We start from the raw sequence: 14,190 nt of genomic DNA on the forward strand, positions 1-14,190 counted from the left end.
TCTCAGACCAGCTGAGAAGGAGCTCTGATCATGACTTGCTCTTCTCATTCTCTTATAGCCCATACTGGAGTGATAACAACTAGGGTGTCAGTCAGCCCAGCTCCTTATCTTCTTTACCTTTCATCACTGGTGCCAACAGTAAGGGACACAGTGGGTTGCTTCATCTCCCCTGCCAGTGCAACCCCCATCAGTGTGTAAGGATCCAGAAAACTACAGGGTCATACATCAGGCCATTTCCATCACATGAAACTTATATTATAAATCATCCGAGTACAACTTATGTAGATTTCTATTCACAAATCTTATTAATACTTTTGCTTTGAGGATCATCTCTGAGTCTTTGTTCTGTAGCTATGGTGTAACTCTGATAAGGGGGGGTGGGTGACCAGGGGCCAGTTTAGTCATCCTGATAGGCAAATGAGTGTCAAAGACATAATGGCGAGCTCATTCTCCCCAACTCATCCATGCCCACACATGGGCTTTGATGTGGCCGCTGATGTGGAGTGGCCACCAGGCCTCCATCTAGCCCCTCTCCACCCTGTGGCTTAGCAAAGCAGCCCTTTTTCAGCAACTTCAAGGAGCAGAAGGGATATGTCAAAGTGCCACAACCCATGTTTCCTTACATAATCAGAATCACTGTAGCAGGAGCCACTCAAACTGGTGGAGGAGTTGTGCAGGATGCCATGGTCGTGCAGTCATGACCCCACCTGAGCTGTCTTTGGTGGTCCTATGCCACTTCTTCTTTTTAGGATTGCTATTGCAACAATACTTAATCAGCAGGGTGAAACAAACCCTGTCTCACGATGGTCTAAACTCAGTTCACATTCCCTTTTAGTGGGTGAACAATCAAACACTTGGTGAATTCTGCTTCACAATGATAGGAAGAGCTGACATCAGAGGATATCTCCTGTCCTGAGTGATAACTGCAACAGGTGGAGCCCAAGTCATAGACTAGATAACTTTGGCAGAAGTTTTGTGGACTGTTGATTGGTGTTTTATGGAAATGTTATGGATGTTAGAAGGACAGTTTACATAGAAGAAGGGCCCGAAGCCTATATGGCTATTGCAGGATGAGAAAGAGGTGGTGGCTTGTGATATACGGCACAGGGTGAAACCTGAGTACATTACTGTAGTGGGATATGAGGTGGAGGTTGTCCCAGTTTTGGCTGGGCTGAAGTTTGGTTGCTTGTCATGGCAGCCCCATGCGGTGCGTGCGTAGGTTTGCTGGCTGCAGCAGATCTCTGCCACCCTTCTCTATACCTCTGCCTTCCTCCCTGCCTCCTTCTCCCTCTGCCTGCATACCTACCTGTCTGTTTCCCCAAAAATTCCCCTTCTGCCAGCTGTGCCCTGTACCTTGTGTCCTTTTCAGTTTCTCTCTCTCTCGCTCTCCCTCCCTCTCTCTCTCCAGCTCCTGTTTTTCAGTTCCTGTCTATGTTTCTTGAACCCCATTCCTTTTAAAATATCCTGTGTTTCCTTCTGCCCATCTCTCTGTTCTTACTCTTCCTAGGTTTCATGTGCTATGTTGAGTTGGGAAATCTCTTTCAATATTTCCCTCTATCCAGCTCCCTGCCCCTTTATTTTAATTCTTGCCTATGTTTCTCATACCCCCTCACCTTCAAAATTTTATTTCTGGATCTTCCTTTACCTGCCTAGGGGTATCTATCCTTTATCTATCTTCTGGTCCCTATTTTTCAGAATTTTCCTGTGTTTCTTGTACCTCATCACATTTTAAATTCTAATTCTATGTCTGCATCTGTCTCCCTGTCCCTGTTTTTTACTTTTTTTCTTGCATTTCTTGTACCTCATGTCAAGGGTCAAAGAACAAAGAAAATGATCATTTGTCAAATTAGGTTTTTAAATGGTTGAAGGTCAAATGTTAAAGATCATAGGTCAAGTAAATGACCAAGCAGTAAGTGATGTTTCAAGGGCTGAGTGTCAGAGGTCATAGCTCAAGATTAAAAGCTCAAGAGTAAGTAACTGAGCAACAAATGACACATCTCAATGTGTCAATGGACAAAGGACATAGGTCAGGGGAGAAAATGGTCAAGGCGGAAAGCTCACAAGTAAGCACCAACTCAATGCCATTTTTCTCATGTGTGTGAATGAACAAATATTTGATTATCCCGCTGTGCCCTTGGCTATGTCTGCTGGCCCTGGGCATGGGGCAAGTGGCTGTGGCCGGGTCCAGGGGAGAACCAGTGGGGAGACGCAGAGCCTGGATAAGGCCCTGGGATGCTCTGTAGGGCAATTAGTGTTCCACACGTGTCCCTACAGAACCTGACCAAGGCCCCTGGCCACTCAGGAGCAACTGGGACTTGTTACAGTCCCCTGCAAAGCCCAGCTACAGTCCTGGAGACTCTGGGGGTACTTAGGGACCCATATGGATCCTTGCAGAGCCCAGAAAAGGCTCCTGGGGCTTTCCAGAGGGCAAATGTCAGAGCAATGGGGACCTCCTGTCAGGGCTGGTTGCTGTGCATGTCCTCACCATGGGGAGCAGAGAGCGGAGAGAGGTGAAGCAGCAAGAGGCGCTGTTCAAGAGACTGTCTGCACACACATCTATCACATGCCAGATAAAGATATTTGTAGATGTGCTGATTTTAGCTGAGATGGATAATTTTCTTTATAGTAGATTGTATGAGCCTATGCTTTGAATTGGTGCTGAAAATAGTGTTGATAATCATAGAATCATAGAATTGCTTGGTTGGAAAAGACCTTTAAGATCATTGAGTCCAACTGCACCTGTCCCCACCACTGAACCAGATCCCTGAGCACCTCATCTACCCATATTTTAAATCACTCCAGGGATGGAGATTCTACCACCTCTCTGGGCAGCCTCTGCCAATGCCTGACAACCCTTTTGATGAAGAAATGTTTCCTAGTACATGGATGGTTTAGTCACCGCCAAGTGGCACTTGTGCAGCGTCAAAGCCTTTTCTGCTTTTCATGCTGCCCCAGCAGCAATCAGGCTGGGGTGCGCAAGAGTCTGGAAGGGGACATGGCCAGGACTCCACTCAACAAAGGGGTATTCCGTGCCGTATGAGCTCACACTCAGCACTAACAGCTGGAGGAAGAAGAAGGAAGGGAGTGGTGACATTTGTATTCCCAAGTAACTGTTACATGTGATGGAACCCTGCCTCCCTGGACATGTCTCTGAAAACCTGCCAGCTGATGTGAAGTAGTAAATGAATTTCCTATATAGCTTTGCTTGTGTGTCTGACTTTTGCTTTACATATTAAACTGTCTCTATCACAATCCATGAGTTTTCTTGCTTTTACTCTTCTGATTATCTCCTCCTTCCACATACCAGATTTGCTCAGCTGGCGCATGGCATGGAGAGCATGCATTAACACTCCCCAAAATGCTCTGTATGCACTCAAGGGCCTCCCAGAGAGCCAGAATACCCATCAGTCCTCTGGAAATAATGCTCTATAAAATAGCACTCCTCCAAAACTACAGAAAATTGTCCAAAATTAACTATGTCTAATTTATTGAGTTCACAGTCTTTAATTTTTTTTTCTTGTTTGTCCTGTAACCCATGGATTTTAAAGTTTTGTTTGTACTCATTTTTTTAATTTTACCTATTGTTTATTTTTTCCTTTATTGTCTTAACCCTGTTGCTTTTTGAATTTACTTTTTATCTATATATATCCAGTTCACTGCGTGTTTTTTTAATTCTTTACTTTCTGTCAGGCACCCTGCCACTTTTAAGATGTTCTTTCTCAGTTTACTTATTTTTATGCCCTTTTTAAAAAAAAAAAAACCTCACTCTTTTCTTTATCTCCATGCTTTTAAATTTTGTTCCTGTGCTTAATTTAGTGTTTGCTGTCCCTATTTTTTAATTCGTTCCTGTCTATCATGTACCCTATTGCTTAAATTTTTTTTTCTGTCTATAGTTACCCAGTTCACTATCTTTCTTTTTTGTTGTCTGTTCTATCCTCTGCCCTACTTTACGTTTTCTTTCTGTCTTCATTTACTTAGTTTGCTGTCTTACTTTTTTTCCCTTTCTTTTACTTCATTAGTACCATAGCTTTTTAAATTTCCCAGTTAGCTGTCTTTACTTTTAAATTTATTTTCTTGTCTATTCTAAACCCTACTGCTTTTTAGATTTTCTTTCTATGTCTAGCTTTATCAAGCTGTCTATCCATAGTTTTTAATATTTTCCCATCTGTTCTGTACTCTATTGCTTTTACATTTTTTAAATGCCTTTTATCCCGTTCACTGTATTTATTTTTTAATATTTCTTGTCTGTCAGTTACCCTATTTCCTTTCTATGACTTTCAATTTTCTTCCTATGACCTTCTTATTTGCTTCTCATATCAACAGACGAGGAGAAGGCTGAGGTACTCAGCAACTTTTTTTCCCTCAAGTTGATGACCAGAGGGGTAAAGCCTCTCCCACTGTAGAGGAGCATCAGGTTCATGACCTCCTGAGGAGCCTGAACATATATTAAGTCCATGGGACCTGACGAGATTCATCCCAGAGTCCTGAGGGAATTGGCAGATGTGGTTGCCAAGCCACTCTCCAAGAGATTTGAAAAGTCATGGCAATCAGAAGTCCCTGGTGGCTGGAAGAAGGGTAATGTTGTGCCCATCTTTAACAAGGGTAGAAAAGACGACCCTGGGAACTACCAACCTGTCAGCCTCACCTCTGTGCCTGGGAAGATCAGGGAACAGATCCTCCTAGAAGCTATGATAAAGCACATGGAGGGCATGGAGGTGATGAATGGCAGCCAGCACGGCTTCACCAGGGGCAAGTCCTGTATGATCAACTTAATGGCTTTCTATGATGGGGTGACCGCAGCAGTGGACACGGGTAAACCAATGGATATGATCTATCTAGATTTCTGTAAAGCCTTTGACACTGTCTCCCACAACATCCTTCTCTCAAAATTGGAGAGATATGGATTTGATGGGTGGACTGGTCAGCGGATAAGAAATTGGTTGAATGTTTGTATTCAATGGCTTGAAGTCCAGATGGAGATCCATGACAAGTGGTGTCCCTCAGGGCTCCATACTCAGACCAGAGCTGTTTAATACCTTCATCAATGATATTGACAGTGAGATTGAGTGCACCCTCATCCGGTTTGCAGATGACACCAAGCTGAGTGGTGTAGGTGCCACACCAGAAGGACGGGATGTCATACAGAAGGACCTGGACAAGTTGGAGAAGTGGGGCTGTGAGAATCTCATGAGGTTTAACAGGGCCAAGTGCAAGGTCCCTACACCTGGATCCAGGCAATCTGTGGTTTCAGTACAGGATGAGGAATGATGTGATGGAGAGCTGCCCTGTGGAGAAGGACTTGGGGGTGCTGGTCTATGATGAGAAGCTCGACATGAGCCTGCAATGTGTGCTCACAGCCCAGAAGGCCAACTGTGTCTTGGGCTGCATCCAAAGAAGCGTGGCCAGCAGATCAAGGGAAGTGATTCTGCCCCTCTATTCCCCTGTTGTGAGACCTCACCTGGAGTATTGTGTCCAGTTCTGGAATCCTCAACATAAGAAGGGAATGGAGCTGTTGGAATGGGTCCAGAGGAGGTCTACAAGGATGGAGCACCTCCTATATGAGGACAGGCTGAGAGAGTTGGGGTTGTTCAGCCTGGAGAAGAGAAGGCTCAGAGGAGACCTTACAGCGACCCACCAGTACCTGAAAGGGGCCACAAGAAATCTGGGGAGGGATTGTTCACAAAGGCTTGTAGTGATAGGATGAGGGGCAATAACTATGAACTGGAGAGGGGCAGATTTAGACTAAACATAGGGAGGAATTTCTTTACAATGAGAGTGGTGAGACCTTGTCCCAGGTTTCCCAGGGAAGCTGTGGCTGCCCCGTTCCTGGATGTGTTCAAGGACAGGTTGGATGGGGCCTTGGGTAACCTGATCTAGTGGGATGTCGCTGCCCACGGCAGGGGGGTTGGAACTAGATGATTTTTAAGGTCCCTTCCAACCCTAACTATTCTATGATTCTATGATTCTTCAAGGAAACCTTCAAAACTTGATCTTTTTTATTCTACTGCTAGTTGGTACAGCTAAGGAAGTTTTGCCTCGGTTAGCATTTACACATTCAAAACTGTCAAAAACTCTATTTCTTGTGAGGCTGTGGATTACAAGACAGGAAAATGTACCAAAAGCTATACCAGCAGCTGTTTCAAAAAATGTGCAGAGGAAGAGGTGGGGAGAATTATTCAGGTGGCACCTGTGCCAGGGTTTGTTACAGTGGGTAGCCAATGCTTGTTGTCTAAAGGACTGCAGTGGTGCAAGTGGAGGACTCCAGGGAATAGCATAAATCTTATCCAGAATCTCACTATTCCAAAAGATCGGGGCAAATGCATGCAAAACTCTCCTCTTGCACCCTGAGAATGAATTATCTGGCTTATCTGTGAACTGTAGGTGCTAGAATTGTGGGGTTTTGGTTTTGTTAGGGCGTTTTGTTTTTTTTTTTTTGCTTTGTTTTTTTTTTCTTTTAAAGGAAATAATGTATAAAGCTTTTCCTGAGGGTACTTGATTTACCCTTCCCTCCCTCTCCATGCACAGCAAAGAAGAGCTGTGATCCTTACCAGGGCACAGAGCAATGAAGTGAGAACCAGAAGATGAGGTTGGCTCCCAATCACTGCAAAGCATGGTCTTTCTCCCTCAGGAGGGCTCCAAACAAGAACTGATGACACAAATGTGCTCTTCTACAGACTAAGTTGATTTTCAAAGCAGAAAACCAGCTCTGTAGAATATTGTTACCAGGCAAAACGTAGGAAGAAGGATGGTGTAGGGCCTTTGTTCCACTCCAGTCTAGGGCACTACCCCAAGGATGGCCAGGTTATAAAAAAAACAAGCACCATGACAATGTCAAGAACAGACCCTGCAGTTCACTAATGGAGCGCTGACAGCAGGAGCCATCCCTGCGCCAACAGGAAACAAGACACCCTACAGAAAAGGAATAAAGTCAGTGACAGAGTTATAAGCCTTTAAAGTGGAACAAAACCTTGTTGCAAAAATGTTTTTAGGCTTTCTTTTATCTTTTCAGCCCCCATGGGGCTGTCTTATAAAACACTCCCTAAGGAGGTTGCCTGAAATTAACTTTTGTCCGTGCAGTCAGCTCTAAAGCAGGATATTGTTAATCCCTAAACTCTCAGACATAAACCATCTACTCAGGCAGACCACACATAGTTTTCAAACCAGACAGTGTGCTCCATAAATAATAAAATGTTTAAGCACAAAAGGAGGCAGTGTTTAAAAAGTAACATTACTGTTTGCAGTCACTGCCCCTCCCTTGTGAAGATGGCTGCACTGAGAAAACTTCAGTTCCACAGCAGAGGAATGGGATAGTAAAGGGGAAGAATGTTACTAGAAAAGTGTCAGCTACATGACTGCGAAGGCATTAGGGTAGGAACAAAAGATGACAGACAAAAGAATATCAGCCAAAATAAACTGTAACTGAGCTCAAGAAATGGCTGGAATTGGATGCTTTCCTACCAAACTTAGTCAGGATTGGGCATCTATCAACAACACCGCCTTTAAAAAAGATAAAATGTGCCATTTGCGTCGCCCCCTTGCCCTCCACAATAAGTCAGATGAGCTGGACAGATGGGCACTGCATTTCACAGATACTCAAATCCAATGCCACACTACTGCAGTGTACAGATATTTTCTCTGTAAAAATTTAGGGTAAGTGTTGAGCTGGGATTGCATTTAGGGGTTAGATTAAGGTTTAAATAGAGGGTTAGGTTTTAGATTTAGTGTTAGGCTTATGAGTAACTTTAGGTTTTAGGTTTAGTGTTTGGTTTTATGTTTATGTGTCAGGTTTAAGTTCAGCGTTTTAAGATGGGATAGGGTTAGGGATGGGGATATTAGGGTTAGGATGTTAGGTTAAAGGTTAAAGAAAGGGTTAGAGGTTATAGAGGTTATAGAGGACTAGGGGCTGAGGATTACAGTGTGGGTTACGATTAGTGTTAGGCTTGCTTAGGGTTAGGAATAAGGGTTAGGAATTAGGGTTAGAATTAGTGCTAATGCTAAGATTAGGTTTAGGGTTAGGTTTAGGGTTAGGGTTAGGTATAAAACCTTTGCCCTTGTCCTCTTGTCCTGGGACTGTGTCTTAAGAGAAAATGGCCCTACGCTCATCTAACTCTCCACACGCTCCCTTCAGATGCCCCCCAAACGTGTCTTCTACCTCAAATCCCCTTACCAGCACCCCAAAAATGTGATTTTTACCACATTCTCCTCACAAACACCCCCAAAATCTGATTTTTGCCTATAATCTCACAAATGGTCCAAAAATGTGATTTTCTCCTCATAACTCTCCCCAAACTCCACAAAACCAGCACTTTCACCTCAGACTCTCCCAAAACATGACTTTCACCCGAAAGCTGCTCACAAACATATCAAAAACATGTCTTTTATTTCAAATCCCCTCACAAGCACAACAAAAATGTGATTCTCATGCAGGATCTCCTCACAACTCTCTTCAAACTCCCCAAAACCTTGACTTTCACTTCAAATCTTCCCAAATTTCATAGAATCATGGAATGTTATGAACTGGAAGGGACCTCAAAGCCCATGGAGTTCCACCTCCATGCCATGGGCAGGGACACCTCCCACTGGGAAAGGGGCTCAAAGCCTCATCCAACCGGGCCTTGAACAGCTCCAGAGATGGGGCAGCCATGACTTCTCTGGGCATTGGGCACACTGGGCTGGCACTGGGCACACTGGGCTGGCATGGGGCACAGTGACCTGACACAAGGGAAATGATGCTTTGCAAATTCCAGGGGCTGCAGAGGGTTGGATTTGAGGGTGAGGGTAGCTCTTTCTCTTCTCTCACCTTCCTTGCAGTCCTTGAAACCCCTAACAACAAGGAATTGACAACAGAGAATTGGATTTGAACTTTAAGGACACCATCAATCCTACACTCAAAGCCATCAGTGTCTGGGAAGAGAGGAGGTGCTGGTGAGTTCTGGGAGCAGAGTCCTGCTCCAGCAGAAGCAGCACTTCTAAGCTCCTGGGCTGGGCTTGCCCAGGCCATGAAGGCTTCCTCTGCTATCCAGCAAAGCCTGCAGTGGGGTCCCTGCCCTAGGAGAGCTTGCAGGCTTCTGGGCTTGAGACAGAACCCATGAGCCAATCTTGTGGCCAAGCAGGAAGGCAGATGCCACCCTCCATGCTCAGGAAGAGCCTGGTGGGCAGTCCCTAGTTCCCTGAGGAACTGGGCACCCTCCCTGCAGTGCTGTTTCTGCCTGACACTGAGGTGGGGACCATCGACTCCAGAGTGGACACTCCCTTCCCCCCAGGGTGGGAGGCAGCCCCCTTGGGACTCAGCTCCTTGCACGTGCAGACCTGGAAGATGGTTCTGCAGCTCCTCTCTGACTAGCAACCAAAATGATGCACACCAGCTCCTCCATCATCATGTCCAGAGTCTGCAAAGAAGACAAAGAATTGTGGCAGGATTTCCTACCGTCCCTCTCACCACTGGGAGGCTGATCCCACCTCCCAGTGCCAAGGCAGGATTCCCATGTGTGCTTGGCAGAGACCCAAAGTGCAGAGCATCCTGTGGTGCTGGAGGTGACCAGAACACAGAGAGGGGATGAAGGGATGAAGGTGAGCAAGCCCCTGCCTTGGACCTGGTGTCATTGCAGCACAGGTTGGCCAGGGAACAGCCCAGGAAGGCCAGGGGGCTCCTTGTAGCTCACTCAGCACTTACCATGGTGTGGGGGTCAATGTCTGATTCTGTCTGGAACAGATCCTTTACTTTCATAGCAACAGACGAGTGTTGTCAGGCAGGTTCTATCAGGATTTTCTCTTTGTCCTTCAGCACCCTCTCCACAGAGCTGCAAAGAGAGAGAGGGGCCAGTCAGGCACTGGTGCTGGGAGCAGTGCCTGGAGGCTTTGTATGTGTGGACAGGGACTTCAGGTGTCCCAGGAAGGGATGTTTGGGTACCTCAATCCAGCGACTGCACACATGGCTTTCTGCCACAGCTCCAAGTGGAGATACTCGGTGCACTCCTCTTGCAGCAGTGCCTGCAAAGCACAACTGGTATGGGGCCTGGCAGCCAGCCACAGCCAGTACCACCAGACCCTCACAGCATCACACAACCTTTAAGGTTGGAGAAGACCTCTAAGCTCATCCAGTCCAACAGTCAGTCCAACCCCACTGTGCCTACTAAACCCTGTCCCAAAGCATCACATCTCCACGTGTTTTGAACCCCTCAATGGATGGAGACTCCACCACTTCCCTAGGCAGCCTCTTCCAATGCTTCACCACTCTTTCCATAAGAAAACTGTCCCAATATCCAATCTAAACTTCCCCTGGCGCAACTTGAGGCCATTTCCCCTCACTCTGCCCAAGCTTTGCCCTCTTCCTCTGAGTTTCTGCTTGTCAACCTTCTCCACCACCTTGTAGCCACAGCAGAACATGTCCAGGCCTTGTGACAAACAGTACGTCTTGGCAGCTTGGCAAAGAGTACTGATACTGTCCAGAAACTTCATCTTCTCCTGGCACAAAGGGAAAACAGGGAGCGTGAGAGGGGGACACACATGGCCAGCAGGACCAGAGCATTGGAGATGGAGACCTGGGAGAAGTAGCTCTGCTCAGACAGCATTACCTTCTCTGGGTGGTTGACAAAGATGCAGATGTAGTCCACAGTTTCCTTCACCTTTGGATACACGGGCAACCAGCTCACATCCAGGAAAGCAGGACAGCAGGGAGAACTGTGAGAAGGTGCAGTGGGCTCTGCTGGATGCAAAACTGGGGGCCTGGATGGGTCCTGCACTTGGCTCACCACAAGCCTGTGCAACACCCCACGTGCAGTTGTGCTGTTGTGCTGGAGCATGGCATGTCCGGAAATGTCCTGACACAAGCCCAACCCACAGCTCCTCTTCTCCCATGTTACCAGGAGCTGCTGCCTGACCTGCGCTGGCAGTGCATGAGCCCTATGGGGAGCACTGGCCCCTTGAGTGACCCCCAATAAATTCTGGGGTACAGCTTGGGAATGGCTTCCCGAGGGATCCAAACCCCAGAGTGGGAATGACTCCTTGGGGAGGGATTGAGCCCCTGGGAGGGGGGAATTAACCACCTTGGAGAGGGATTGAGCCCTTTGGAGGGCGGACTGAGTGATGCAAAGGAGGGATTATCCCTCTTGGAGAGGGAATTAACCCTGTTAGAGGGGAGAGGGAGATTATGGGGAATGAAAACCCTTAGACAGAGACTGAGTATTTTTGGGGGGGATTTTCATTGGAAGGGTGACTGAGCTTCTTGGAGGTGGGATTAAGCACTCTAGAGTGGAGATCGAGTATCCCTGAGGAAGGATTAAGACCCTAGGAGAGGGTATTTAGCATCCTTGGGGAGGGATTAACACCCTTAAAGGCTAATGAACTGCTTTAGAGGAGGAATTAACCTGCTTAGAGGAGGAATTTAGCTTCCTTTAGAAGGGATTAACCCACTGGAGGAGGAATTAAAACATTCTGAGGAGGAAAAAATATGTGTAGGGTGGATCAGCCCTCTTGGAGGGTGAATTAACTCATTTTTTGGGGGATTAACAATGTTGGAAGAGGCAATTAATTCCTTTGAGGAGGGATAAATGCCTTTAAGTGGGATTTAAGCCCCCTTGGGAAGGGACCGCCCCCCACCCCACCCCCCCCACCCCCCGGGGTTGTTATCATCTCCTCTTAAGTAAGGGATTAAACACCTTGAGTGGGAATTCAGCTTGCCAAGGGCAGGAAAGAAGCCCCTGGAGTAGGGATTTACCCCATTCTTGGGGGGATTTCCCATTTTGCCACAGCTTCCCTGGTTCCTGCACTCCATTATGGGAGCTCCTCACTCCAAAACACCGCCAGTTTCCAACTCAGAACCCCAGCCCTGGCTTTGCCAACATGGGGGTCCAGCCCTGCTCTGAATAGGGTGAAATGCAGAGAAACCCATGGATCACTGCAAAGACAACTCAAATCCATGGAGAGTGGGGAGACGTGGGTGTCCCAGTCTGCACCCCACATGTCAGTGCTACAGCCTCGGAGAAGTCTGGCTAGAAAGCTGCCTGGAGGAGCAAAACCTTGGGGGTGTTGGTTGACAGCGACTGAATGTGAGCCAGCAGTGGCCCAGGTGGCCAAGAAGACCAATGGCATCTTGGCTTGTATCAGAAACGTCGTGACCAGCAGGTCCAGGGAGGTTATTCTCCCTCTGTACTCGGCACTGGTGAGACTGCTTCTTGAATCCTGTGGTCATTTCAGGGCCCCTCACCATAAGAAGGATTTTGAGGCTCTGGAGCTTGTCCAGAGAAGAGCAATGAAGCTGGTGAGGGGGCTGGAGAACAGGCCTTATGAGGAATGGCTGAGAGAGCTGGGGTTGTTTAGCCTGGTGAAGAGGAGGCTGAGGGGAGACCTCATTGCTCTCTACAACTACCTGAAAGGAGGTTGTAGAGAGGAGGGTGCTGGCCTCTTCTCCCAAGTGACAGGGGACAGGACAAGAGGGAATGGCCTCAAGCTCCACCAGGGGAGGTTTTAGGCTGAACATTAGGAAAAAATTTTTCACGGGAAGGGTCACTGGGCACTGGCAGAGGCTGCCCAGGGAGGTGGTTGAGTCACCTTCCCTGGAGGTGTTTAAGGCACAGGTGGGCGAGGCACTGAGGGGCATGATTTAGGGATTGATAGAAATAGTTGGACTCAATCTGGTGAGTCTTTTCCAACCCGGTGATTCTATGATTCTATGTTTTGTGAACTCCCTTTCCTCCCCCCAACACGTTATCATGGTTCAGAAATCATTACTACTTGTTTTTTCCTACCTGACTATCCAAAGAAGCATTCAAAGCGTATGCAGATGATACATTTAGCACTCATGTTAAGTCCAAATAACTCTTACGATGAGGATTCTGGAATATTTCAACCATCTCTGCATAGAAAGGAAAGATCTTGCCTATTATAAAGGTGAAAAATCTATGCCTGAGGAGGCACAGCAGAGCAAAATTTACATTTCTCAACTTGCACCCCTACATATAATTCACATCCTTTTCCTAGAGAAAACACTGTTAACCAACTGTTACTTCTTTTCTGGGTGACAGTCTGCTTTTGAGAGGAACAAATCAAATTGTACCAAGACTATCACACGGTTAAGTGGATGTTTACTTAGGATCAACTTCTGTACATTACAACAGGCCAAATAACTCTTCCCAATATTGTCTGTAGTGCCTAAGCTTCTGTGCCAGCTATCAGCTATCTTCCTGCAGCCTGAAAGTACTTCACAGGATGCAAACAGATTTCAAAGAATATTACAATTCTTACCAGTGGTGTCACTCTAGCTAGCGCCAGAGTGCCCGTAGCTTCTTTACCACCCCCAGGTGTAATCACCCCCACGTGCTGTGTGGCAATGCACTGGTAGTCCTCACCAGCACACTCTCTCCGAGTCACCGGTGCCCCACGTCCAGGCTCGCTCCTGTCTAGCCTGGTCTCATCCCCCTCCCCCTTCACATCTAGTTTAAAGCTCCGTTAATGAACTTAGCTAGGTTTTTAGCAAGGGCTTTAGTCCCCCTAGGAGACACACGTGTCCCATCCTTCGTAACAACGCCTGGGGGTGCGTGAGCCACCCCATGATCAAAGAAGCCAAAGCCCCTCTCCTCACACCAGGCTCGGAGCCAGGCATTAATTGAATTCTTCTTCTTGACTTCCTGCTCCTCCGTATTTAGCCTTGGAATGGAGCAAAATAGTATTTGAGCCCCAGAGCCCTCCATCATTTTCCCTAGGGCCCTGAAGTCTCTCTTGATGGTTTTGGGCTTTCTGTTCTCTATATCATCACTACCAACTTGGACTACTATCAGAGGATAGTAGTCCATCTCTTGGACCAGGGAAGGAAGTTTTCTAGGTACCTCCTTCACTGATGCCCCCGGTAAGCAGCAGACCTCTCTGTGGAGCAGGTCCGGTCTGTAGATGGGTCCTTCCGTTCCTTTTAGGAGGGAGTCCCCTACAACAATGACTCTCCTCTTCTTCTTGATGGAGGGTGTTTTTTGTCTTTTTCTGAGGATGGTGCAGCCTAGGGAAAGATTCTAGGCTGTGGGAGCCATCATCCTCATCCTCAGGGTTGGATTCCACCTGTAGCACTTCATATTTGTTCATTAGGGGGATCTGGGGTTTTGTTGTCTGGGTGAGGGGAGCAGGTATCCTTCGTTGGGCAGGAACTTTCTGCCATTCCCCATCTCTTGTTGCCCGAGCCTTGCAGTTTGCAGGTGGGTGATG

This window comes from Phaenicophaeus curvirostris, chromosome Z (genome assembly GCF_032191515.1).
Source record: "Phaenicophaeus curvirostris isolate KB17595 chromosome Z, BPBGC_Pcur_1.0, whole genome shotgun sequence".
Classification (NCBI taxonomy): Eukaryota; Metazoa; Chordata; class Aves; order Cuculiformes; family Cuculidae; genus Phaenicophaeus; species Phaenicophaeus curvirostris.